Genomic DNA, 27,861 nt, shown 5'->3' on the forward strand with positions numbered 1-27,861 from the left:
GCAGGATGCATGAGAGGACGCAAGAAGGTTAACCATTCAGGCGGCAAAGGCAAGGGAGGAGGAAGAAAAACTTTTATTGACGATATTATTTCAAAAGCTGAGACATCCCAGAGGTTAAGCTCTCGGAGGCCACAGACCCAACACTCTTCCCAGACAGATTTTCAGACAGAGGAAGTAGTGGGGCCAGAGAGGGTTATAGAATCATCAGAATATACTGAGGAACCGGTGGAAGAAGATGAACGATCAGTGGAAGAACCAATAGAGGAAGTTAAGGTGGAGGAACCAGTGCAGGACATTGAAATTCCAACAGAAAATTCTGAAGACCGGGCAAGCGCATCAAGAAAACAACCAATGGAGGATAATAATGAAGGACTTTTCAGTGGAGGTCGCAGAATAGAGGGAAGGGGAGAAAATTCTCTCTCCACCCTGGAATTCCCCATTGGAGATCTCCCCAGAGGAGCAACTCCTATGAAGAATATCCCACTTTCGGCATTACCCAATTTCCATGGGTTATCCACAAAAGATCCTGATGAATTTCTTTTTGAATTTGATATACTGTGTAGAAGCTATGACTATGTTAATTCTGCTCAGAAATTAAAATTGTTTCCAGCCACATTAAAAGGGAACGCATTAAGATGGTTCATGAGCTTGGGAGCTCATGTGATTACAACATGGGACCAGATGAAGGAGAAATTTTTGGCTAAATACCAAGATTATTGTCGAACAAGAGAAAGGAAGGAGGAATTATTCAAGATGACTCAGAAGGAGGACGAAAGTCTAGAAGACTTCGTGGAAAGGCTACAATATAACTTACAGCGATCTGATCATCCTGATATGAGTAAGGATATTCTCAAGTCAATACTGCTAAGAGGGGTACGAGATGATTGTTTAGATATGTTAAATATGCTTGGAAAAGGAGACATATCTAAGGAATCCTATGATGAGATTATCAATCTCTGTAAAAGATGTTCGAGAGGAGCAGCAAGCAGACCAAAGAGCAAAGACAGTACATACTCAAGAGTCCAGAAATCAGCAAGTGGAGGAGCAACACAGGCCGAAATAGGTAACTTACTTGAAGAATTTAAAACTGAAATGTTAAGCTCTTTTGCTTCACAAATTGATACCTTGCAGGTTAAAAAGAAGCAGGCAGAAGCAGAAGCTGCTCTGGCTATTTTCTGCTCTAAATGCAGGGAAAAACACCCACTAAGGGAATGCCCCCTGGACAAGGTACCAATCTACACTATCTGTGAAAAGGACCATGAGACTCAACAATGCCCTTCTTTGCCAGGAATAAAGGCAGCACTGCAGCCAACTGAAGAAGAAGTTGAAGCAATGTACCTCCTCACACAAAGAAGACAATGGCAACCACGAGGACCAGGTACGAATTCTAACATGTCGTTTAATCGTTGGAATAATCATCCTCCTTTTCAAACAAATTACCCACCCTTCAACCAAATGCAGTACCCACACCTTAATCAAATGAATTTTCCACCCATGCAGCAACCAAGCCCTCCTTTTGTTGATCCTACGATGTGGAATCCCTGGGCTTTACAGCAAACCTATTTTAATCAATGGAACCCGAATTGGACAGCTCCACAGATCCCATTTCCAAACCAATTACCTCAGTATCAGCAATCTCTCTCCCTACCATCAAATGCCCCACCTAATAATCAGACAATAAGACCTCAGCTGCCTGTACAACCTAACCCCAACCCGAATAATAATAAAGCTCTGCAAGTAATTGATGTTCAAAACCAACTAGTTTCCCCTATGCAATGCAATGACATTCATTTATGCTCTGGAAGAATACTTGAACCCATTATTGATGACATCACTTCCGATTCTGATAAAGAAGAAATCAGAAAAGAAAAGTCACCTAATGCTGAAACAGTTGGATCATCTTCTAATAACAATGCTGAAACAGTTGAAACATCCTCTAAAAAGACTGCTGAAGCAGCAGAGCCACCATTCCCTGAACGTTTGGCTCTTACCAAAACACTTGAGCCACCTGCTTTTAATCTGTTAGGAGAGCTGCAGAATTTATATGTTAAAATTCCACTCTTACAAGCACTAAGAGATGTACCGATTTATGCTAGAACTGTTAGAGATATTTGTATTAAGAAACCTGGGAGAAAAGCTAAAGACCCCCTCACAGTTCATGTGATGGGTGATCTAGCTGCTCTAATGTCAGAAAAAAATCCCCCTGTGAAATATGGTGACCCTGGTCACCCTACAGTCACAGTCCAGGTTGGTAAAACCTTTGTTTCTAGAGTTCTGGTAGATGTGGGTGCTGCAATAAACATCATGACACTTGAAACAGCACAGTTACTGCAGTTAAAAAATTTTATTAGGGAAACCCCAACCATACTAGAGCTGGTTGACCGCTCCACAATCAAACCTGAAGGAGTCATTGAAGACCTGATAATTTCAGTCGAATCTTGGAACTACCCAGCTGATTTTGTGGTGTTACAGACCAAAAATAAGTTGGGGGGTCATCCATTGATTTTAAGGAGACCTTGGCTGGCTACAGCAGATGTCTTCATTAGCTGTAGGTCAGGTTCAATGACGATCTCTAATGGATGTGAAACCAAACAGCTTACTCTGTACCCTCATGCCACACCTATGATTAACAATGATAATTCAGTGTGGTTAGATTATGAGGATGATGAGACTCAACCCATTTTGACTGTCGGACAAGCCCTAACTTTTAAAGATTCAACCGAAGATGAATTAATTAGTAGCTTTATTTCTGAACCTTCTTCGGTTAACTCTGAAATACATGATCACTTGACTTCAATCTTGGAATCTGAATCACAGCAGAATCTTAAAACTGAAGACTTATCTCAGACATCAGCTGACACCCCCTCCAAAAGTATAGCAGTCGAAATCGAGCCTGGCAAAACATTAAATATAAACCCTAACTTAACAGATGCTGAAACACAACAGTTAATGAAGTTACTCCACGAGAATAAACAAGCATTCACATGGGATTACACAGATATGAAGGGAATTTCTTCTGAATTATGTACTCACCGAATTTATATTAAAGAAGGATCCCGCCCAGTCTGCCAACCCCAACGACGAATGAATCCCAATTTAAGGGAAATTGTGAAAGAAGAACTTCAAAAACTGTTGAATGCAGGATTCATATATCCTATATCTGATAGTGAATGGGTTTCACCATTAGTAATAGTACCTAAGAAAAATGGAAAATGGAGAGTGTGTGTGGATTATAGAGCTCTGAATAAGGCTACTCAGAAAGATCATTTTCCCTTACCATTTATTGATCAGGTGCTAGATAATTTGGCAGGTAAGAGATTCTTTTCCTTTTTGGATGGATTTAGTGGTTATAATCAGATCAAGATTGCACCCCAAGATCAAGACAAGACCACTTTTACTAGTCCATGGGGGACTTTTGCCTATAAAGTTCTTCCATTTGGACTAGTAATGCCCCAACAACATTTCAAAGGGGGTGATAGGAATCTTTTCTGATATGCTTAATGATTCCTTAGAAATATTTATGGATGACTTTACTCCTTATGGTGTGACTTTTGAAGATGCTTTACAAAATCTTGAAAAAGTACTTAAACGGTGTATAGAAGCACATCTTGCCTTAAGTACTGAAAAATGTCATATGATGATGAATCAAGGTATTGTTTTGGGACACTTCATTTCATTCCTAGGAATTCAAGTTGATCCAGCTAAGGTACAAGTAATTCAGACTCTGCCTATCCCGAAAACACAAACTGATGTAAGAAGTTTTTTAGGACATGCTGGATATTATAGAAGATTTATCAAGGATTTTTCTAAAATAGCTTCTCCTTTGTTTGTGTTACTTATGAAAAATGTTGAATTTAAGTGGACTGATGGTTGTCAAAAAGCATTTAATGAACTTAAACATCAATTGTCTACAGCTCCCATTTTAAGAGGACCTGATTGGGCACTCCCCTTTCATATATCCTCTGATGCTTCAGACACTGCAATAGGAGCTGTCTTGGGTCAAGAAGAAAACAATCTTCCCTATGCTATCTATTTTATTAGTAAAAATATGACCCCTGCTGAACTTAATTATACAGTCACCGAGAAAGAATTCTTAGCAGTTATTTATGCTATTAACAAGTTTCGGCATTATATTACTGGTTACACTACTTTTGTGCATACTGATCACTCGGCCATTAAATATTTAATGAACAAATCAGTTACAAATGCTCGAGTTACCAGATGGTTATTATTATTACAAGAATTTGATATCACAATTGTAGATCGACCAGGTAAAGAAAATGTAGTTGCTGATTTTCTTTCTCGGTTAAAGACTGATGAAAATATTCCAGTAGATGATTCTTTTCCTGATGAATATTTATTTGCAGTATCTGCTCACTCACCTTGGTATGCAGACATTGCCAATTACTTAGTTGCAGGGAAACTACCATCACACCTATCGCACAGAGAGAAAAGAAAGATCGTTCAGCAAAGTGCTAGGTACAGCTGGATAAGTGGGTGTCTCTTTCACACAGGACTCGATCAGGAAATTCAAAGATGCATCAGAGAAGATGAAGTTTATGATATATTGAAGGCTTGCCATGATGGCCCTTGTGGAGGGCATTTTGCAGATAAAAGAACAGCACACAAAGTTCTCAGAATGGGTTACTATTGGCCCTCACTTTTTAAGGATGCAAAGAAATATGTTAGGGCCTGTGATAGTTGTCAGAGAATGGGCCAGCCTAATCACAGGGATGAAATGCCACTTAACCCCCAGGTAATACTTGAACCTTTTGAAAGATGGGCACTAGATTTTATAGGTCCCATCAATCCTCCATCCAATCAAAGAGTTTATATACTAGTTTGCACAAATTATATGACTAAGTGGGTAGAAGCTAAGGCACTCATCAAAGCTAATGAAGAATCAGTGTTAACTTTTCTATTTGAAGAAATCTTTGTTAGGTTTGGTTTGCCTAGAGAACTAGTCACAGATGGAGGACCTCCTTTTAATTCTCATGGCTTCAAAGATATACTCCAGAAATATCACATTAAGCATAAGATGACTACACCTTATCACCCCCAAGCAAATGGGCAAGTGGAAAGTACAAATAAAGTCATAGAAGCCATTTTAACAAAGACAGTCAAGGAGAATAGAAGGGACTGGTTTCAAAGGTTGCCTGAAGCATTATGGGCTTACAGAACTACTTGGAGGAACACTACGGGTTTTTCACCTTATGAATTAGTCTATGGTAAAAATGTTGTTTTTCCTGTGGAATTTGAGATCAAAACCTTAAGGACTGCTTTAGCTGTTAACCTTGATTTGACTGATGCACAGACAGCTAGGTTGCAGCAGCTTCAGGAATTGGATGAAAAAAGGTTGGATGCCATCCATCAAACAACCATGATACAACAACAAAGAACCAGGTGGCATGACAAAACTATTAAGCACAAGCAGTTCCAAAAAGGTAATTGGGCCTTACTGTATGACTCTCATTTTGAAAATTTTTAGGGGAAATTAAGAACAAGGTGGCTAGGACCTTATGAAGTAGATGTTGTTTTTCCAAATGGAACAGTCAAACTCCTAACGATTGATGATAGCAGAACACCATTATTAGTGAATGGGTATCGACTCCGTTTGTATCAACGGCCTATTTCTAAAGAGGATTTCAAAGCTACTTGCATGACAGACATACACTATACCTTTTTGGGGGAATCTGCTATCCCTCAATGCACTTAATTTCCTGTTTATGTATTTATTTTTAGATTAGATTTCTTAACTAATAATCCCTGTCAAGGGTTGCCATGTTACAATTAATTATTTTGCAGATCTTAGCTTTGGATGGTGGCTGAAAAAGAAAGATTCCAGGATAGGAGGAATTAATCTGCAGATTGGAAAAGCATTGTCATTCCAGATCATAATCCATTTCCCGTTGCTGATACACCATTTCCCGTTGCTGATACACCATTTTCCTGTTACTGATACATCATTTCCCGTTGTTGATACACCATTTCCCGTTGCTGATACACCATTTTCCTGTTACTGATACATCATTTCCCGTTGCTGATACATCATTTCCCATTGCTGATACACCATTTCCCGTTGCTGATACACCATTTTCCTGTTACTGATACATCATTTTCCGTTGCTGATACACCAAATCCCACTGCTTAAACACCAATCTTTTCTATTTTTCCTAAATATCCCCATTCTTACTCTCGAGAATGAACTATTATTTCAAAAAGAAATATATCATTCTTTATTCAAATCAGCCATTTATCCTGTTAATAATACCCCTTCACTACTGCTTCTCGTGAATAATAAAAACCTCGTGAATAAAAACCCTCACACCTTACTTTTGATCATTAACCTATTAAGGACGAGGTAACACTTTTCGGCGCAACAACCAAAGGTAATTGTAAAGGTATGCATGTTATGTGTGAATATTAAATTGTAGATAATGAGGAGATAGTTGACATGACCGCTAAAAGCGTCGTACTGCCAACCATATCATTCAGCCGCAGTTGGGGGGGATTACCGAAATATTGTAATCATTATAGGACACGCCTATCACCGCCATCCCTATTCCTCCCGGTTGTGTCTAATCCACCTCGCTTATGCCTGACCACGTCATAATTTTATTTTGCAACGTTCTGCTCTGTTTCGACTTCGGCAACTCGGCTCTGCACTCTGTATTCTGCCTAAAACAGTAACCATGGGTGGAGATGCTGTTAGACATGAACTGGGCTCGACGGCATTACTGGAACTTTACCCAGACGCATACCAAATCTTCCTTCAGGCAGGATGGGTGGACTATTTTAGAAGACTTCCGGAATTTGATTTGCAGCAAGTTCTCGAATTTGCATGCAACTTGAGGGAGGGGTATTCTACTGTCCAAGGGGTCAGAATCCCAGTAACAGAAGAAGACATAGCACAAGTTTCGGGGCTTCCAACCAACGGCATTCGCTGGTTCAGCAGGAAGCATCTTATCCTCAATGCGCAGCAAGATTTCCTGCTACCTGGGGAGCAGGTGGAAGCAAAAGGCAGGGGTGTTGTGCTTCGGTCATTACCACCGCCTTGGCCAAAAGTTGCAGAATTCGTCAAGCACTACTTCACTTGCGAGGGCCGCTACCAGGTAGTCTACCAACATGACTTTGTCTTATTAAATCATTTGCGGCATGGTCGTCTAGTAAATATGCCTTATTATCTCCTTGGATGTCTGAAAAATATGGCACATTACACTGCGAACGCTAGGCATCAACTCCTCTGTCTCACACACCATCGTTTGGTCCAACTCTTGATAAATAGAGGCTTCGCTCTGCATAACCCGCCTCCCCCCATTAACCCTCCCCAGCAAGCTGAGGAAAATCCTCAGCAAAATGAAGAAAATTCCCAGCAAGAAGCTGAAACTCAGCAACCAGCAGCAGGAACACCTCAATTAAGCACTGAAAATCCGTTGCACTCCTCACCCCATGATGAAGCCGAACCGTCCACTCCCATAGTTCACATCCCTACCGATGATTCAGATGAGGATACCCTCATCACTTTCCTAAAAAGGAAAAAGCAACAGAAAACTGCAACCCCGTCAAAAAGAAGAACCAGGGCCTCAGTAAAGGCAGGCACTATTCTTGATGATTCCCTAGGTAAAAGTCCTCGCAAGAGGAAAACTACTGTCTCTCCTGGTTCCCTACCTCAGCAATGAACAAGGTTGTTTGCAGCAACCGAGGCTATTCCTCCTATTATTTTAAAACCCCGTATTTCCCATAGCCTGAACCTTCACCTCCTTCACCCTCAGATGCTGAAATTCAAAGTGTTCACGATTTTGTAACATCATTTTTCTCAACAGAGGCAGCTACTCCACAAGAACCAGCTGCCGACAAATTCAAACCAGACATCCAAGCTGATATAGGACATGTGGCTGTTACACAAGAACCAGCCACAGGCCCAATAGTTGAAACACAAGAACCACCTATTGGGGAGCAAAAAGAAGACGACCTGTATGTGGCTGTTACACAAGAACCAGCCACAGACCCAATAGGTGAAACACAAGAACCACCTATTGGGGAGCAAAAAGAAGACGACCTGTATGTGGCTGTTACACAAGAACCAGCCATAGACCCAATAGGTGAAACACAAGAACCACCTGTTGGGGAGCAAGAAGAAGATGCCCTAGGTGAAATTGATACACAAATAGACCCAATAGGAAATACAAGAACCACCTGTTGGGGACGCACATGAGGAAGATAATGCTGAACAACAATTTTCTTTTCCTTTGGAATCTGTAACTGTAGAAGCCCCAGTCACTCTAGCCTCCCTACAAGAAGAAAATGAGTTTTTAAAATTAGAAATTAAGGCCTATCAGAAAGAATTAGCAATGGCTAGGGAAGCCTATAAAGAAGAACTCAACCTGTACATGTTAGCTCAAGTAGCATCTCAAGCTGAAAAGAGTGTAGAGAAAGAACAATACAGTGAATACATGTGCAGTGAATGTGGGGATATCTATACTCAAGCAGGATATAAAATAATTGCAGTCCCATTGACTGGAGCCAGCCCTGTTATATTTAAAAAGGAACACCCTGCTGTTCCACAAGAACCAGCAGGGTCTTCAAGGATTTCAGAGGAGGAAGCAGAACCACTCCGGCCTACCCAAATTATTGATGAGCAGAAATCTGAAGAGGAAGCAGAACCACTCCGGCCTACCCAAGTTATTGATGAGCAGAAATCAGAGGAAGAAATGGAACCACCCCGGCCTACCCAAGTTTTTGATGAGCAGGAACCAGAATCAAAATCTTTTACAACTGTGCATATACAAACTGAACCTCCCTGTGTTAGTGATGCTCATGCACAGACTTCTACTTTTCAAGAATTAAGCTACACATGGAAAGCAGAATATGAGCTTTCCCAAGGAAAGGCATTTCAACAGCAGAAATCATTATGGTTTAACTATGCCTATAGGAATTGGGAAGCAATGGAACAGTCTCGTGCACAGCACAAAGAAAATAAGCAATTAAAAGCCAGACTGTCCCTTATCCTTGATTTGGTCCAGCGCTTACTGGCTTCAAGAAAGCCTTCTTTTAATTACTCTGTATTCTTGAGAGAACGCTTGGCGTTCCTCCAATTGAAAGCAATAAAGGATGGCAGACCACACCAGGTCTCTACACCACAACAATTCATTGAAACTTTTGCAGAAGCACCAAACAATGATCAGAATTTGTTGTGCGAACTCTATCTTCATAACGAGGCTATGCCTGAAGATAGAAAGATTAATTTACTTCCTATTTGTGGTGATATTCAAATAAGAGATTTTATTTTCTTTTTGGCCAACCAATTCACTTGGCAGAATGCTTTCATGTCTGCACAACACAATGAGGAGAATTGTCTTCTCTAGATTCGCCCGGAACCACAGAATGCAGCCATCTTCCTCATGGAACATCAACGGAATCTAAGAGAGACAGGCATGACCAATCACATTAGGAATCTGCAAGCAGCAGTCTTGGAAGACTGCCAGCATTATGTCAAAGCTAAAGGACCTTTGGCCATAAAAGCAAATGAATTTTTCTGGGAACAGTGTCCCAAAGAAAGAAGGGAATACCATCCCTACAATCCCCTCAATCTGCAGGCAGCAATCTCAAGGATACCTGCTTATGTAAAATGCATGAGACAATGTGCTGAACGGTGGATTGGGTACCGTTTTCATTTCCCTCTCTTATGGCTTCCTGGAGAACAATACAAGGCTCAATTTTCATTGACTAAAAAGGAAGAATTGGCAGCATGGAAAAGCATTCAGAATGCCCAAGGGTTCAGAGACATGGCTGACAACACTTTCTACACTTACTGTATAAGCAATCTACACTGTTCAGCCCAGTATTCTGATTCTGATTCAGATTAGGCGTTGCATGCGGACATGCAACATTTTCAGTTGGGGGGGATGTTAGGTTCCCATTTTGTCTATTTTTTACTGTATATTTTGCCATTGTATTACCCTCTTCAACCCTTAAGTGAAAACCTTTGCTAAGTGTTTTGGTTTAATCACTCCAAAAGGTACAGAATAACTTTCCTCATTACTACATGTTTAATTATTTAACACGTAATCATGCTATCTTTATAATTATTCCCTGAAGTTGATTAAAGTGTTGACTAATTGCTGAAACTGCCTAACTGGCAGGATCACATTTTGCCGTTGCTGAAACAATGGAAACAGCGCAAACTGTGAAGCTGAAACAGCAAGAACAACATGAACCTCGATGTTGAAACACCACGAACAGCATGTGCACTTTGAGGAACAGTTGGGATTTGCATAACAAATCTGCATCGGCAAAAGAGTCTGACCGATTACTATATTGGTCGTAATGATCATGATCCTCATGGCTGTAACAATATTTTTTTATCAAGAACTGACTGTCTTATTTTTGGTACAAAAAGGTTGAAACCGAATGTATGAAAATCTGTTGTAATAGATGTCTCCTCTATAAAGAGGAGACATCTACATTAGAGAAGGGGGTAACAACTTGTAACACAGAGCTTGTAGTGAAGTGATGAGACTGAATCTCTTTCTGTAATATGGTTTAGTGGCAGATGAATACAATTATGTTCTGAGTATTTTATTTTAATTCCTGTGTTCTAGGGAATCTTGTGAGAAGGACAGGGCCCACCTTCATCACAAGATTCACCCATCTACTTTCTGTTGTGTGGTGTGTGTGTGTGATTTCTATTTAATTTACAGTTACTGCTTCTAATGATATTTACTTTTGCTGAAACTCTGTTTTCCTTTTAGCTGACTGATGTTGCATATGAGTACCTCACCGGTGATTAGGATTCACAGAGTGTATGTGTGAACTGGACAACAGAGGCAGGTGCTGAAAATCCTTACTCTGAGGATAGGGTCCTGATCCTTTGTTGCAGGACAGCCATCACTTCTTTTTGCAGACTTGTTTCTTTTAAGTTATTTGCTCTTACTTCATTTTTTGCAATAGGCTGTAACTGCTGTAACACAGAGTAGGGATTTCATAAGATAGTAGATTGTTTATACTACAGCTTTTAATACCATTAAGATTGAGTACATACAGTACATAGTCACCTTTGGAATAATCAGACTTTCCCGGGTTGATAATTAATGTGGCACTCGATTGTTTTATCATTAAAAATTTAAAGTGACCAACATCCTCCAATACCTGGTTCGTTCCATTGTTCCCATCTTCTTCTTCTAATATCTTGAATCTGTTATGACTTGGTTGCTTCTCCTCGTTGATTTTCTTCTGGTTCTTTTTCCCTCCTTTCCCTCTGCCTCCCACCTTGGTAAAGCCTTCAGTATCTTTGCCTGTGTTGGTTTTAATATTGCTCTCCATTTTGTTTAATGGGCAGTCTCTGAAGAGGTTCCCATGTTCATGACATTTGTGACATCTGAATGGGACATGTTCATAGTCCACCGCCTGCACCCATTCTTCATCATATACTTCTAGAATGATTTCGTCCAAAAGTGCTCCAGATAGGTCCATTTCTACGCATATTCGGGCAAATGAGGTGTATTTTCCTCGTAGAGTCACATTTGATATTTTTTTAAAATGACCTAGTTTATTGCTTATGGCTTTTAAGGATTCTGGCAGCCAATAATCTAAAGGTAGGGAGTAGAGTCTTATCCATACCGGCACTGATGTGAATGTCTCTCGTTCCAGGACAAAATTCATCACCCATGGTCGCATGTAGAGGCCTGCAGCAACATAAAAATATGGTCCTCCTTCGAACACTCTGTCTTTGTCCTCTAAGTTTGTGAACACTACTGTGAAGAAACCCTTGGACCCAAGGTGAAGATTTATTTCTCCCTTAGGTTTCCAGTGGTTCTTTATCCATGCATGCAAAGCCTTCTCCATTGGCCATATCCCCATAAATTTGCATATTACTGCATAAGCTGCCATGTGATCCCTATGCACCTATAGCGTTGGATCACTTAATACAACCCGGGGTGTGATGGTTGACCTAGGTTTACAGAGTCCTGTCATATTCTTGTGCTCAACTCTCTGACTGCCTCCTCCTATTCTCTTCTCTCTTCTGACTTCCTCATGATTCTCTTCCTGTTCCTGTGATCTGATGTTTTTCTATTTTTCTATGTTGATACTCCCAGTTTTTGCCTCCATTGGTTTCTTGAAGCGGTTTGAAACTGCATGACTGTAGGAGGGAGTGGAACTCCCCCCTTCTCGCCCCTCCATGGTAACCAGCACTGATACCCTGTTGCAAACCCTAGTTCTGTGCGTTTCCCCCACAGTCGTCGTCGCTCCCACCTAAGCTTTTAATTATCATTAACAAACCTAATTTCCATTTATAAAGGGAACCACAATAAATGAGAAAGGGGTTGTATAATTTGTGGGAATTTTAATCCTCAAAGTGCTTGGTTTGATAATGATAAAAAAAGAAATATTAGACATCAATTTGATCAATAGAGTGCATCACCACTAATCAAGTGGCCAGAGGAGGAATCGTGGAGGTAAGCCCCATTGAAGTCGATTAAATTTTTTCTAGGCATTGAGAATGAAATTGTCACTGTAAATATGCATAAACTTATCAATAAGAGGTTGCACATGACCATTATATGCCATATTTCTCATTGGGATTCTACATGGTAAATATTGTTGTATTATGTGATATTGATCTATGGCCTTGAATTTTATGTATGATTTGTTGCTATTTTGTTGATATTAGAAGTAAGCACATAATAAATATTATTAATCTAGCACACACTTGGGAAAAAATAGTAAAATGCAATTTGATGGGATAATTGAGGACCAACAAATATTCTACAAATAAAAATGGTTCACTACTAAGGAGAAAAACATAGGCCTACCATTTTATGGAACATTTGGTATCAAATTCATTGATTCCTATTTTAGAGGGAATTACATAGTGATTGTTTATACATTGGAAATAAATGCTAGACAATAGAGAGTTGGTAGCTATCATCCCTAAGATTGGCACAAGAAGCAAGAAAACATAGCTTACAAACCAAACCATGGGTGATTTTCCCAAAAAAATTAATTGAGAATCTTGACCATCCTAATTGGAGAATTGCTTTGTCGAGAAGAAATTCGAATTAGCAAACATGATTAAGACCTCGGATAGAATAAATCAAAAGGTGGAAATTTTAATCACTAAATGGATTCAGGAAGAAGAGTAAAGGGAAGCAATAGACTCATAGTTTTGGTGCAAGCTCATGAGGGGACATTGATGATAAGGAACAAATCAAAACAAAGGAAAACAAGACTAAGATGGAGTTTAGAGAATTATGAAACTCTATCTAGACACAAGTGGCAACCTGTGTGGAGGCAAAAAATGGCATAATGCCTCATGTAGGAGAAGAGAACACTCTTAAGTTGAGCCAAATATTGCAGTAGATGGAAATGTACTCTATTGTACATGAAGTCTATAGAAAAGAAAGTATTTTTTTTTATCTTGAAGCTAAAAGGCCATGCTTTGACATGGTAGGAATGTGATGTTGCTAAAAGAAGACTTGAAAATGAACGATTGGTAACTAATTATTAAATGTTCAAGAGCATGATCAAAGATTAGTTAATCTAATTGGTTGTGAGGAGGATTAGTAATTTAAGTAGCTCTGTTTTAAATGAAGCTAGGGTAGAGGGTACACGAGTTCCAAACCTGGAAGAAAGACATATGGCTTGGGATCTCTTTCAAAGGTCCCAATATTCTAAATAAGTACTTAGGATATTTTAATAGTTCAACCAGTATATAATAACTCTTTTCAAACCCAAATTCATGTTGGGTGTGGAGCCTGATTATCTTCTATATTCAAAGGTGTCGCCACATAGGATCCCAGTTCGAACGTTGCCGCCCGTAAAATATTCGCTGCAGGGGGGGTCCAGGGGGGGGCGGTTGCGACCTTTGGGAGCCCCCCCTTGGCAGGGGGTTTCGGGGGCAGCGCCCCGAAGCTAAAAACAGCTGTAAAATTGCCTTGTAAAAGTATAGTAATTTCTAGTCAATCTGGGCCGTTCATTAGGCGGATGATCTGACGGTAGAACTTAAGTTTAGTTTAGGGTTTTCTGCCCTAGAAGGCAACCCCTCTCTTTGTATGAGGGTATTGTATTTGAGGCTGTAAAATAGATGTGTATTGTGTGAGCGAGAAACAGAGAGATGAGGCTGTGAGAGAAAACAGAGGATATTACATCGGATTTGCTGTAGGTTGTGTCTCTTCATTTTGGTGGATAATAGAAAGGAAGGACTGGCTGTTCGGGGTGGACGTAGCCCAAACTGGGTGAACCACGTATATCTGTGTCTCTCTTGTTTTGTGCGTTTTCTGTGTTTATATTTCTGCAATATTTTATGTGTTCCATTGCTCCATAATATATAATTTACTAACAACTGGTATCAGAGCCGAAGGTCTATTTGGCTGATAAACTCGCAGGAAAGAAGGGTTCCTGGTTCGAGTGGGAGCAATGGCGGAAGATGGTAAGTTTAGGGTCGAGAAATTTAACGGCCAAAACTTCTCGCTGTGGAAGATGCAGATGGAAGATTATTTGTATCAAAAAGATCTATACCTACCATTGGGTGGAAAAACAAAGATGCCGACGGGTATGAAAGACGAAGAATGGAACCTTCTCGATAGAAAGGCACTCGGAACAATACGGTTGTGCCTTGCTGCGTCAGTCGCCTTCAACATTTCGAAGGAAACCACGACAGAGGGTTTGATGCAGACGTTTTCGAAACTATATGAAAAACCCTCGGCCTCAAACAAGTGAGGAAATGCGACAGAAAAGCTCCAGTGAGACATCAGGAAATGCTTTGAGTGCAGAGTCTAGAGGAAGAAAAATGGAAAGAGGAAAGAGCTCAGGATATCGCAGTAAATCAAGGAAAGGCAGATCCAAGTCCAGATCGGGGATAGTGTGCTGGAAATGTGGAAAGAAAGGACACCTAAAGAAAGACTGTAGATCTCGGAAGGGAAAAGAAGGAGATGCACAGCAAGAAAACAATCATGAAGCAAATGTGACAGGTGAGGTGTTACAAGATGCTTTGATTCTTTCTTTCGAAAATATTACTGATTCCTGGGTGGTAGATTCAGGGGCTTCATTCCATGCCACACTTGATAAGAAATACTTTCATGACTATGTTCAAGGAGATTTTGGACAAGTTCGTCTGGGTGATGATAAACCCTGTAAAATCGTTGGAATGGGTAAGGTTCTTGTAAAACAACAGAACGGAAACCAATGGCTATTAAAAGAGGTAAGGCATGTTCCAGATCTAAAGAAAAATCTGATTTCAACAGGGCAGTTAGGTGGTGAAGGTTGTGTGACAACTTTCACAGATAAAGCTTGGAAGGTCACCAAAGGAGCCCTGGTAATAGCAAAAGGCGAAAAGGTTGGTACATTGTATTTATGCAATGGTATTTCTAACTCTATTAATGCTTTAACTTCCAAAGGAGCAGATGCAGCATTATGGCATCATAGGCTCGGACACATGAGTGAAAAGGGGATGAAGATTCTTCACTCAAGGAATTTGTTGCCGGGTTTGAAGAATGTTGATTTGGACTTCTGTGAGAATTGCATTTATGGAAAACAGAAGAGAGTCAGATTTCTCAGAGTTGGGAAAGAAAAGAAGAATGAAAAATTAGAGCTTGTGCATACAGATGTATGGGGACCTGCTCAGGTATCATCTCTCGGTGGCTCTCGTTATTATGTTACTTTTATTGATGATGCAACTAGAAAAACTTGGATTTATTGTATTAAGAATAAATCTGATGTATTTGATACTTTCAAGAAATGGAAAGCTTTGGTTGAGATTGAGACAGGAAAGAAATTGAAATGTCTTAGATTAGACAATGGAGGTGAATATTGCAGCAAAGAGTTTGATAGGTACTGTTCAGAGCATGGAATTCGCAGAGAGAAGACAGTTCCAAGAACACCACAAGAAAATGGTGTGTCAGAAAGGATGAACAGAACAATCATGGAGCGTGCAAGGTGCATGAGATTGCATGCAGGATTGCCTTTACAGTTTTGGGCAGATGCTGTAGATACTGCTGTTTATCTAATAAACAGAGGGCCTTCAAGTTCCTTGGATGGTGGTGTTCCAGAGGAAGCATGGACAGGTAAAAAGGTAAACTACTCTATTTTAAAGCCTTTTGGTTGTGAGGCCTTTGTCCATATTGATAAAGAAAATAGAACAAAGCTTGAGGCAAAGTCAAAGAAATGTACCTTTATTGGATATGGTGTTAATGATTTTGGTTATCGCTTATATGATTACGAAAATCACAAAATCATTAGGAGCAGAGATGTAATATTCAATGAAAAGGTCTTGTATAAGAATCAGTTGCAGGAAAAGAAACAGGAAAAGGAAAACAAGGAATACGCAGTTCTTGATGAAATCACTGAAAAAGGAAAGGTGCCTGAAAATAATAATAATCAACAACCACAACAACAGCAACCACCACAACAACAACAGGCACCCCAAACACCTGAAAGTGGTGTTAGAAGATCTACCAGGATAAGTAGACCCCCTGAACGATACTCTCCTTCATTATATTATTTATTGTTGACTGATTCTGGTGAACCCGAATGTTATGAAGAAGCAATGCAGGTTGAAAGCAGGAAGAAGTGGGAGGTAGCCATAGAAGAAGAGATGGACTCCTTAATGCATAACCAGACTTGGGATTTAGTCAGGTTGCCTGTAGGAAAAACTACATTGAAGAATAAATGGGTTTACAGGCTGAAGGAAGAAGATGGAGGAAAACAGAGGTATAAAGCTAGACTTGTGGTGAAGGGGTTTGCACAGAAGAAAGGTATTGATTTTGATGAAATATTTTCTCCTGTTGTTAAAATGACTTCAATCAGAACCATTTTAAGTCTTGTAGCAGCTGAAGATTTGCATCTTGAGCAGTTAGATGTAAAGACAACCTTTCTCCATGGGGATTTGGAGGAAGAGATATATATGCAACAGCCACAAGGATATGAGGTGAAAGGGAAGGAGAAACTAGTGTGCAGGTTGAAGAAGAGCTTGTATGGCTTAAAACAGGCTCCAAGGCAGTGGTATCTAAAATTTGACAAGTTTATGTCTGAACAAGGTTATACTAGATGTCACTCTGATCATTGTGTTTATTTGAAAAAGCAAAATGATGGCAGCTATATTATATTGTTATTGTATGTAGATGACATGCTTGTTGCAGGATCTAACATGCAGGAAATAAATGTGCTCAAAAGAAAATTGGCAAATTCATTTGCAATGAAGGATTTGGGAGCTGCAAAACAAATCCTTGGTATGAGAATAACTAGAGACAGAAAAAATCGTAAATTAACATTGTCTCAGAATGAGTACATACAAAAGGTGTTGAAAAGATTTAACATGCACAATGCAAAACCAGTTAGTACACCTTTTGCTAGCCATTTCAAACTTAGCAAGGAAATGTGCCCAAAGACCCAAGAAGACATGGATTATATGTCTAAAGTTCCATATGCATCAGCAGTTGGAAGCTTAATGTATGCAATGGTCTGCACAAGGCCTGATATTGCACATGCAGTGGGAGTTGTAAGCAGGTACATGAACAATCCAGGAAAGGAACATTGGATGGCAGTGAAATGGATTCTCAAATATTTGAAAGGTACCACAAATCAAGCATTATGCTTTGGTGGTTCAAACATCTCCCTACAAGGATATGTTGATGCAGATATGGCAGGTGACAGAGATAACAGGAGGAGCACTACAGGATATGTATTTACTGTTGGAGGAACAGCTGTCAGTTGGGTTTCTAAAATCCAAAGTGTTGTTGCACTTTCAACAACAGAAGCAGAGTATGTTGCTGCTACAGAGGCTAGTAAAGAAATGATTTGGTTACAAAGGTTTATGGGTGAATTGGGTAAGGAGCATGATATGGGCACGTTATACAGTGATAGCCAAAGTGCCATTCATCTTGCAAAGAACTCAGCATTTCATTCCAGGACTAAACACATACAGCTCAAGTACCATTTCATACGATCAGTGTTGGAAGATGGAGAGTTGAAGCTGGAAAAGATACACACTAGCCAGAATCCTGCAGATATGCTAACAAAAGTTGTAACCAGGGAGAAACTGAGAATATGCTCAGTTTCAATTGGTCTTCAAGGATGACGATGAAGATGAGAAACAGCCAGGTCCAAAGAGGAGTCATTGTCCAGCAAATGGAGCAGCGGTGGAGTTGCTACAATCAGTCTCCAAGTGGGAGATTGTTGGGTGTGGAGCCTGATTATCTTCTATATTCAAAGGTGTCGCCACATAGGATCCCAGTTCGAAATGGGGGCGGCAACGCCGCCCGTAAAATATTCGCTGCAGGGGGGTCCAGGGGGGGCCGCTGTGACCTTTGGGAGCCCCCCCTGGTAGGGGGTTTTGGGGGCAGTGCCCCCGAAGCTAAAAACAGTTGTAAAATTGCCTTGTAAAAGTATAGTAATTTCTAGTCAATCTAGGCCATTCATTAGGCGGATGATCTGACGGTAGAAATTATGTTTAGTTTAAGGTTTTCTGCCCTAGAAGGCAACCCCTCTCTTTGTATGAGGGTATTGTATTTGAGGCTGTAAAATAGATGTGTATTGTGTGAGCGAGAAACAGAAAGGTGAGACTGTGAGAGAAAACAGAGGATATTACAGCGGATTTGCTGTAGGTTGTGTCTCTTCATTTTGCTGGATAATAGAAAGGAAGGACTGGCTGTTCGGGGTGGACGTAGCCCAAACTGGGTGAACCACGTATATCTGTGTCTCTCTTGTTTTGTGCATTTTCTGTGTTTATATTTTTGCAATATTTTATGTGTTCCATTGCTCCGTAATATATAATTTACTAACAATTCATTGATGATGCTTGCATGCAAGCTTAGTGCATGGAAAAAAAACAAGTCAAAGCAATCATTAGATATTACCAAACAAATAGAGAGTTAATGACAACAAAACGAGGGGAATATATGAGGCGGTGTAATGGTAATAAGATCACTAAAACTACTTAGAAAGTCAAACCTCCTAGAAAACCCTATCAATGTTGCGATAGGAATGGTAACACTGTTGGAAAATGAATCTAGAGAAGTGACCTAAATAGTTTAAAATCCGATGGGACAAAAAAAATTGTTCAATGTAGATGTAAAGCAGATTGTGGGCATCAACCAGGTTCTTGATAAAAAGGTCAATTCTGATTTTGTGTAGAAGGAAGTGGCCTTGTGGAAGAGAAGGAAATCATTGAGTGTAAGAGAAAGAAAATTTGTTGGCTATAGATGCAAAGAAAGGTGGACATTAACTAGGATGTTGATAGAAAGGTAAATTGTACTTATATATAGAAAGAGGTGGCCCTATGGAAGAGAAGGAAATAACTGAATTATTTCACATCAAGATCCAAATGAAATAAAGAAAAGTTGAGTTCCTATCTAGGATCACAGTGAAACTAAATCTCATGATATTTGGTCAAGAATGTTCTCTTGGATACAAATGATAATCTTCAGTCCTTATTTTACCTAGGATCACAATCAAACTTAATCCCACTATAGTTAGTCAAGAAGCTTTGTTTGGATATACATGATAATCATCAACCATATCTCTTGGAATGGGTGATATAGGGTATGGATATGATAGTGAGAAAATAATGTAAATGCAAGGTGGACATAATTCCATTCGATGTCTCTGAGGTGATTTTGGAAATCCTTTATCTTTATGTGAGAGATGGGAGTGCAAGTTAATGATCTCTCATGATGTGCTTTGTAAACATGGAAAAGTAATTTATTTTTATTGCAAAATATACTATAGAAATATAATGTATGTCTTTCTTTTGAGTACCATTTTAGTGGTAGGTCCAACTTAGAATTTGTAACCTAAAACCTTCCAGAACTAGTTTTCAACTCCTTAATGTTGTTTTTCACATTGGGAACCTTCCAAAATTTTGAAAATCACCTCAATTAGAGTTCATATGTAGAATTTATGCCTCCCACAAATCAACCTACCCTATTGATCAACATGGTACCAAGTGGATGTCACATCAACCCCCATTACTCACAAATGTAGGGCTAACCATGAGTAGACTCTCAAGAAGATTCTAGAAGGTCCAAAAACCTCACATTAATTGAGGTTCAACACATGAAAAACCCATAGTCCGAACCCTGAATTACTATCAAAGTATGTCAAATGTTTTTGCACTAGGAAGAGAACGGATTCCATTCTTTTAACATTGCACTTTAGTTAAGCAAAGTTTATGAATGGGATTTGAGGGCATAACATATAAGGTAGAAAATTATATAGCATCCATTCAAGCTATAGTACCAAATGCAACTCCATAGTGAGTGCCCATTTCATTGTAATTGTATTTCATAACTAAAGAAAAGAGAGCACAATATATGCCTTACTTTCTATCTGGTTTTTCTCCCTTGTTATGTTTACCAACTCACAACTTGTATTCATTTGTGTGGATGGTGTGTTCATTTTCTTGTTCTTTCATTTTTAGATTTTAGTTATTTTCCATAAATTTGAGAACTTAGCCAGTAATAATAAACATGAGATTTAAGGAAATAACTTGAATAATAAAATATTTCAAAATATTGGAAGATCTTTTGTGATGAGCTATTCCAATTGAATAACCATGAAAATTTATAGATCATATTTGTATTAGAGCGGGTTTCTTTGAGGTTTTTATGGCAAGTTTAGGATTTGGAAATTATCTTAAGAAGGTCATAGAACCCTAGCTATGGCGAATGAGTGCAGTCATAAAAACTCTTGGGGCATAGTAGAAAAGAGACTTGAGAGGATGGAACAACAAGTTGTTTATATCCATCACAACATGATCCTCGTCATCTCATATTTAGCAAAATAGTTTGGACCTTTTGCAAAGGCTAGAGGATTTGTTAACGAATGCTGGAAATCTGTCAACCAAGGGGTCTCTCGATGTGAAGTCCCAATTAGACCTCACACCATTTGGAATAGGAGCCCCATCCGAGGTATCGGCTCGACTACCATATATTCTTATAGATTTCCCTTGGCTAGAAAGTTCAGCGCAAGAGAGTAATGAATAGGTAATCTCAAATCAACAAGTGAATATGCCTTGTGAAATGTTTAGTTACGGATAATATCAAGGTCCTTCTACCGAAGGGAAGAGAAAAGTGGGCCCTTTAAAGAAAAGTAATAGTACTAATCTAGAAATGCACACGAGCATATACATATGCATGAATCAATGATCAACTAGTTAAACAGTTCACAAGGAAGCAATGATTGTTAAATCAAATACAACACACCTTCAACAAGATAAGTACCAAAACCACCAAAATAGTTCAATTTGCTTAGTACAGATGAAAACAACATACATTGCAAACATTCATAAAATAGTCTTACAATATTCATGACATATGCATGAACACATGTTGGCTCAATGAGCTTCTGAATTAAGTAAAAGTTCCAAGATACATCAAGACAGTGAACACCACTAGCCCCAATAGTGGAGCATTAGAGCAGTCACTTGCTCCTCCAAAACAACTATCTTCCTCTCCAATGCTTGGTAGGATGAACCAAGGTAAAAGTCCATTGCTTGTACAATGAGGGTGTATATATAACAAATGGGGTGATCCATCACCTTCCTTGTGACTCTTTGACTACCCTCACAATTGTTTGACTTCTTGTGACCTTTCGACTTCCTACATGAATTTTCACATTACATAGATGTCTCTTGGACTTCCACTTTACATTACATTTTTCCAATATATAATTTACATAATCCATGACTTGTGACGAGACATGACATGACACTGATGACATGGATTGCACGATGATGTGGAGGTGACAAGTTGTCCTTCTTGTTGCTTTGTCTTGAAGTTGTCCTTCTTGTTGCTTTGTCTTGAATAAGATATGTATCCAATACTTTGTCTTCATGAGAGACATGTTTTGTTCTTCATATCTTCCCTCCAAAGGGTTGTGAATTAAATGGAGTCTTCATGCAGTCCTGATCTTTGGTCTTCTATTATAATCCAGTGTTCCGTCATCTTCTTGCCTGATGATCATCTTATCTCCTCAGCTCCTTAGATTTCTTCTAGCATGGTTTCCTTCTCCATCTCCTTCATTATCATCATGTCGTGACATAATAGAATACCTACCACTGCAATCCACCCATGACAAGACGACATCAGTCCACTAAACTCCTAGCCTAAGATGCTTTAGGAAATCACTTATTAGGGTTGGAACTAGTGACTGGTTGAGTGACTGACTTACGGATTGCAAAGTTCCAAAGGCCAAGGTCTGGGACTGAGGCTTAATACTGTGTAATGCGCAATTCAAGATGGCCAAGGTCAAAGGATTGTGCAGTTGAGGGATTCAAGAGATCAAGCTGAAGGATTGGACCTTGAGACTATGTAATGTGCAGTTCTAGAGGCTTGGGCAGAGAGACTGCGCAGTTGAGGGACTCAAGGGCTCAAGTTGGATGCTTGAGGCTTGAGATTTCACAATTCATAGTTCTAAAGGCCTGGGTTGAGTGACCGCGCAGTTGAGGAACTCAAGAGGTCAATCTTGATGCCTGAAGTTTCCCAATGCGCAATCCAGACAGGATAACTGGCTGGGAGATTGCACAGTTGAGGGGTTCAAGGCCTCAATCTTGAGGTTTGAGGCTTGGATTTTCCCAATGTATAGTTTTGGAGGGAGAGAGGCCAAGTGATTGTGCTGTTGCGCAGTTTAAGAGCTCAAGGCTAAGGCTTGATGCTTGAAACTGTGCAGTGTGCAGAAGGCTGGTTGGAGGCAAGGATTGCACAATTATGGAGCTGAAGGACTAGGACTGAGAACTGAAACTGCGCAGTGCGTTGTTCCAAAAGGCAAGGTTAGGGCTTGAGGGTTGATATTGCGCAGTGCGCAATTCAGGAAGGTTGAGTGAAGTCAAGTTTCCCTGGAACGAATTTTTCCGGATAAGGCTAAGTGTGGGGTCAACGAGGCTAAAGTGAGCAGATACAAAACTATATCATGATCACAAACTCAAAACAGTTGATGAAACAACATTGATCACTCAAAAAACAAGAACAACACGATACCCTTAATGTGACAACAGTGCAACAAACCTCTCCAAGTGCGACACAAAAGATACACTTTGCGACGAAAGTGATGACACTTATGCGATAGAGCATGAAACTCTGGGAATGAGTGTAAAACATGTTTACATGAAAACTAGGACTCATCAACATTAAATTTACCCCTTGAAACAAGACAAAACTCCACTTTACATGATAAGTAACACTTCCCATGCCAAAAGAAGAAATTTTCTATATGAAGAGAAAAGTGTGAATGTCACTTGTGATATGCGAACGACGATGAAGGCAATACACATTAGAGCGAAGATAACATGAAAATGACACTCATTAAGGTAAAAGAAAGACAAAGCGACAGTCGTAAACATGAAAACGACACTTGCGAGGGTGAAAGTGCATAAAAAGCAATAGTTGGAGAAACTCATCGAAATAGAAGTACGATCACAAACAAAAGTGGGAGACAGTGAATTAAGAGTGCTCACTGAATGTCGACATAGGTTGAACATTTCACATGCACTGTCTTGATGGACTGTGCTTGGTCTGTTCAAGATTGCGTAAAAGGATGTGCTCATGAACTTGTTGCAAATCGAGCATGTGTGAGTAGGTGTCTTTGACACTTACAATCCAAGAAGGGAACTCAAAGAATTAATAAAGCATCAACCGACCAAGAAGTGACTATAGAACAATTGATTGTAAGATCCACAGTAGGCTCCAAAATTCAAGTGTAGACAAAATTTTGGAGGGTCTTTGTCGCAGCGACAACAGGCTCTAACTTAGAAATTGAGTTGGATGACAAATTAGGAGATAATGAAGACCCAAAAAAATAGTTGAAAAAGGAGCTCATGAAAGTATAACCAAGTTATAATTCCACCACTCCTTCATAGTATTTTTATTTAAAATGGAAGTAAAAGTGTGAATCGAACCCTACCAAGGTGATACTGATGTTATTAAATTAAATTATTGGTCACAATAGCTAGAAGAGTATTTCAATGTCCATAATATATATTAAAAGTATAATGTTTTATTTCTCAAATAAGACTAGAAGGCCATACACTAACTTGGTGAGAAAGGCACACAAAGGCACTTAGGATGAAAGGTGATCCACTAGTAACTATGTGGGAGGTGTCTAAATCATCATCAAGTCCTACTTTTATCCTACGATTTATGCAAAGGATCAATGGATATGTTAGCATCACATCAAGAAAAGGAAAGGGAAAAGTGTACAAGAGTACACCATTTAGTTAAGAAAACTGTCAATTATGTTGGGTATATCTCACAAGAACCCTTAAATAATCCTCAAGAATCTAAGGGATCTACATAACCATTTATGGAATCAAGTAATGTTATTCAAACCTAGGACTATTGATGAAGCCTTTGCAAAAGCACAACACTTAGAGAATCAAATCCATAAGAAAGGAAAACCAAGTGATTCCAAATAGAAATACCACCAATATGCTTCAAAATAAAGGAAGAAGAAGTGGAAAGGAGAAGAAAAAAAAGTGGCATCCATTGCACATAAGTGTAAGGATTTGAACAACCACTACAACCATTATAATATCAATGGTCACATTAAAGATAAGTGTTGGAAGCTACATCAAAATTGAATCCTAAGAACTATAAGAAGGATGCAAAGAAGAATAACATGCTAGTAATGGATTTAGGAAACCTAGTAGAGGGAAACTCAAATGTGGATGAAACGTTTGTTTGCACTATAGTATAAGAGGTGGTGAATTTGAGTGGCCTCCATCACGAGGAAGAAATGGATATGACTAAACTCTTCCACATATAGATCTAAGTCAAAAAGGCCAAGGTGGATGCTCTATTCAATTCTGGTTCATAGGAGAACCCTATATTGAACAATTTGGTCATCAAGCTTTGATTAGAAGTGCATTGTAATCCTAGTCCATATCCATTGGTATGGGTAAATAAGGATGCAAACATCAAGGTCATTAAAGAATGTCAATTAAAATTTTATTTACGTGCATATTTTATTGATGAAGTAGAAGTAGATATAGTGCCCCTTGATGTGTGTGGTGTAGTGTTTGGAAACACCCCTACATGTATACAAGGGATACAATATTCACGAGGAGAGAAAACTAGTACCATTTGATCAAGAATGGGAATACTTTCATCATCAATGAATGCAAAGGTAAATCCAAGATTTCTTTTTTAAGTGCTAACTGAGCCAAAAAATTGATCAATTTTGGTAGAAAGTTTGTAATGCTTTTCTTAATAGAAATTCAAACAAGGGATGAATCAGTAAGAGTAAAGGCATCCTTATAGGGATGTACTAAAGAGTAGAAATGTTAGTTGGAGGAGCTGTTGCAAACATACAAAAGAGTGTTTTAGGAGCCTGAAGGGTTACCACCTAAGGGGGAGGTTGTGATCCAAGTGGATCTCCAGACACCACTGGCATGGAAAAGGCTCAAAATTCAAAGTGGCGGAAATATGATTAACTTGACATCATATTGAAGTGCTCATCACCCTGATTCCAACGGTGTGAATGGCACTCCAAACTGAGTCCGAATGAGGAACATAGAGGTAGTCAAAGTTCTGGTTGACTTTTGCTCACTGGGCAGATTAATGGAGACACAATTTGGAATTTTCCGGCGAACGGAATCCGGCCAACTCCGGCTAGGTTCTGGGCGAAAATGTCGCCTTGTTAAAATGTCTCCTTCAGCCTAAAATCGGGATTTTCAAAAATGGCCATATTGTTTTTAATAACAGAAATTATTAAAAAAAGGGTGGCGGGCCACCAACCCTGCCACCCCAATACTTATCAACATATACGTTAATGTAGGGGCGGGCCACTACCCCCGGCCCCTCCCCCCCCGTACATGGCAAAGACCGTGCACACGCGGCATACTAAGTGGGCCAGCCCTTGGGGCACGGACCCAACCTCCAACCACCGCCCATTAAAAGGATACGGTGCCATAAGGAGAAGGGATAGGTGAGGTGGGCGGGCCACCCAAGGCGGGCCTAGCCCGACCTCCCTTCCCATTTAATAATTTTGTTATGTAAAAAAAGGTAAGGGGCGGGGTTTGACCGCCTGACCTCCTCCATAACAAATGGATCCATAACCAATTTGCCAAACGGTGTGTTTGTAAACTCCACCCACCTTTTCATATTTAAACTCAGTTCATCAATGCGCCCAGGCAGAGGGGAGTGTGCACGTAGTTCGAGGCAGGCTATTTTGCAGGTGGCGGAACCATGATCTGAGCATTTTCTCCATGGGGCCAGATTTTCATTTTGTCAGATTTTGACAAATTTTATATGGTTTCAGCATTTCTCAATGCCACGAACGCAATGCAGTTGTTCGTTTCTCCAACAGAGTTCTATATTTTTCGGCCATTTTTCAGTATTGAGGTATAAGACTCCTTTTTGTTACTGATGCTTGTACTCTTCTTTCTCATGCCACTTAATGAATGAAAGCCTCCCCATTGATCGAGTAGGGCCCAGAGACGTAGTCCAAGTTGGACGAACTCCGTTATCAAGTTTCTTGTCTTCTTTCATGCTTTATGTGTTTCTCCTCTTCTCTCATGTGCACATTAAATTTCTATGTTTAAGCTACAATTTATGCATATAATTCTTTAATACATCTATAAGCAAATGATCTTGGATCAAGTGGTATCAAAGAGGGTCTTTGTAGATGTGAATTGCATGTTTGTATGCTAACAAGAAACAGGCTCCGAAGAGGCAAAGGGAAACTAAAGTCTTTCGATCCCGAAGCGGGGTGTGCACATCGAAGGAGAAACATGGCAGATGAAGAGGCTCGTCATGAAGAGGAGCGCAATTTCCACAAAACCTTATATATAATGGTAGAAAATGTCGGTTAGTTGCTTTCAAGGCTGGAGAAAGCAAAAGAGAGAAATCTAGAAGAACAAGGTTCAGTGCATGGAAATGGTGGAGAAGAACCCCCTCCTTCTCCCTCCACGAGTGAAAGTTCTTCTTCCTCTCATCACCATCATCATAGAAATTCAAGGGATGCATCTAAGAAACCTTTCTTTAAATTAGATGTCAAATTTGATCTTCCCATGTTTAATGGTGAAAGTAATGCAGAAAAGCTTAATAACTGGATTAGGCATATTGAAATCTATTGCAGGATTCAGCAGATCGAAGAGGACGAGGCAAAGATTCAGCTAGCCTCTCTTCGGTTGAGTAGCACCGCTCTTGTCTGGTGGGAGAGCAAATTGCGAAGCAGTAAGAGTGTGGGTAATCTTCTTTCCTCATAGCCTAGTTTCATTTATACATTAAAGGAATAATTTTATCACTTGGGTTATAAGCAAAAAGCCTTAATGGATTGGCAATACTTAAGGCAAGGCAGAGGTTAGGATGTTCAAAGCTTTATAGAGGAGTTTAGAAAACAAGCACTTAATTTGGGCATTGCACTTGACTCACCTGAAGTAGTAACTAAGTATATTGATCATTACATAGTTACCTTAGACATTCATTACTATTGTTTGAACCAACTACTATTGATTCGGCAAGTGTAAAGGCCATCCATCGTGAGAACAGGGGCAAAAATGAAAGAAATGATCATTTCAGGAAACCACCTTTCAAACCTCCAAAAGGAAAACCCAAAGTGAAAGGAAAAGGAAAGGAGAAGTGGACGGCATCAATCAAGAAAGATGAAGGAGAAAGGCCTTATTGCACTCATTGCAAAAAGGAAGGTCATGACGACGATCATTGTTGGAAACTGTACCCGGAAAAGAGACCAAAGAAGTATGGAGGAAAAGGCAAGTAGAAGACAGTGGCAACTATGCAGCAAGACCTTGGATCCAATTTCGAAGATGAAGCATTGGTCACAGCAGCAAGAACAAAAGGTACTCTTACACCTCATGTTAATTCTGAATCACATGAAGGCACTAGTTCAATAGATGAGTCTCTTCCTAATGAA

The 27,861-nt window shown here is 39.6% G+C and overlaps 1 protein-coding gene across 1 annotated transcript in view; it reads right to left on the reverse strand.

The window, feature by feature from the left end:
• LOC149184398 (uncharacterized) overlaps positions 1-27,861 on the reverse strand; it is a 99,883-nt gene that overhangs the window by 38,430 nt on the left and 33,592 nt on the right. The window lies entirely within an intron of this gene.

This window comes from Pinus tabuliformis, chromosome 3_2 (assembly GCF_031772625.1).
Source record: "Pinus tabuliformis cultivar Carrire ecotype Pingquan chromosome 3_2, CPIR1, whole genome shotgun sequence".
NCBI classification, from domain to species: domain Eukaryota; kingdom Viridiplantae; phylum Streptophyta; class Pinopsida; order Pinales; family Pinaceae; genus Pinus; species Pinus tabuliformis.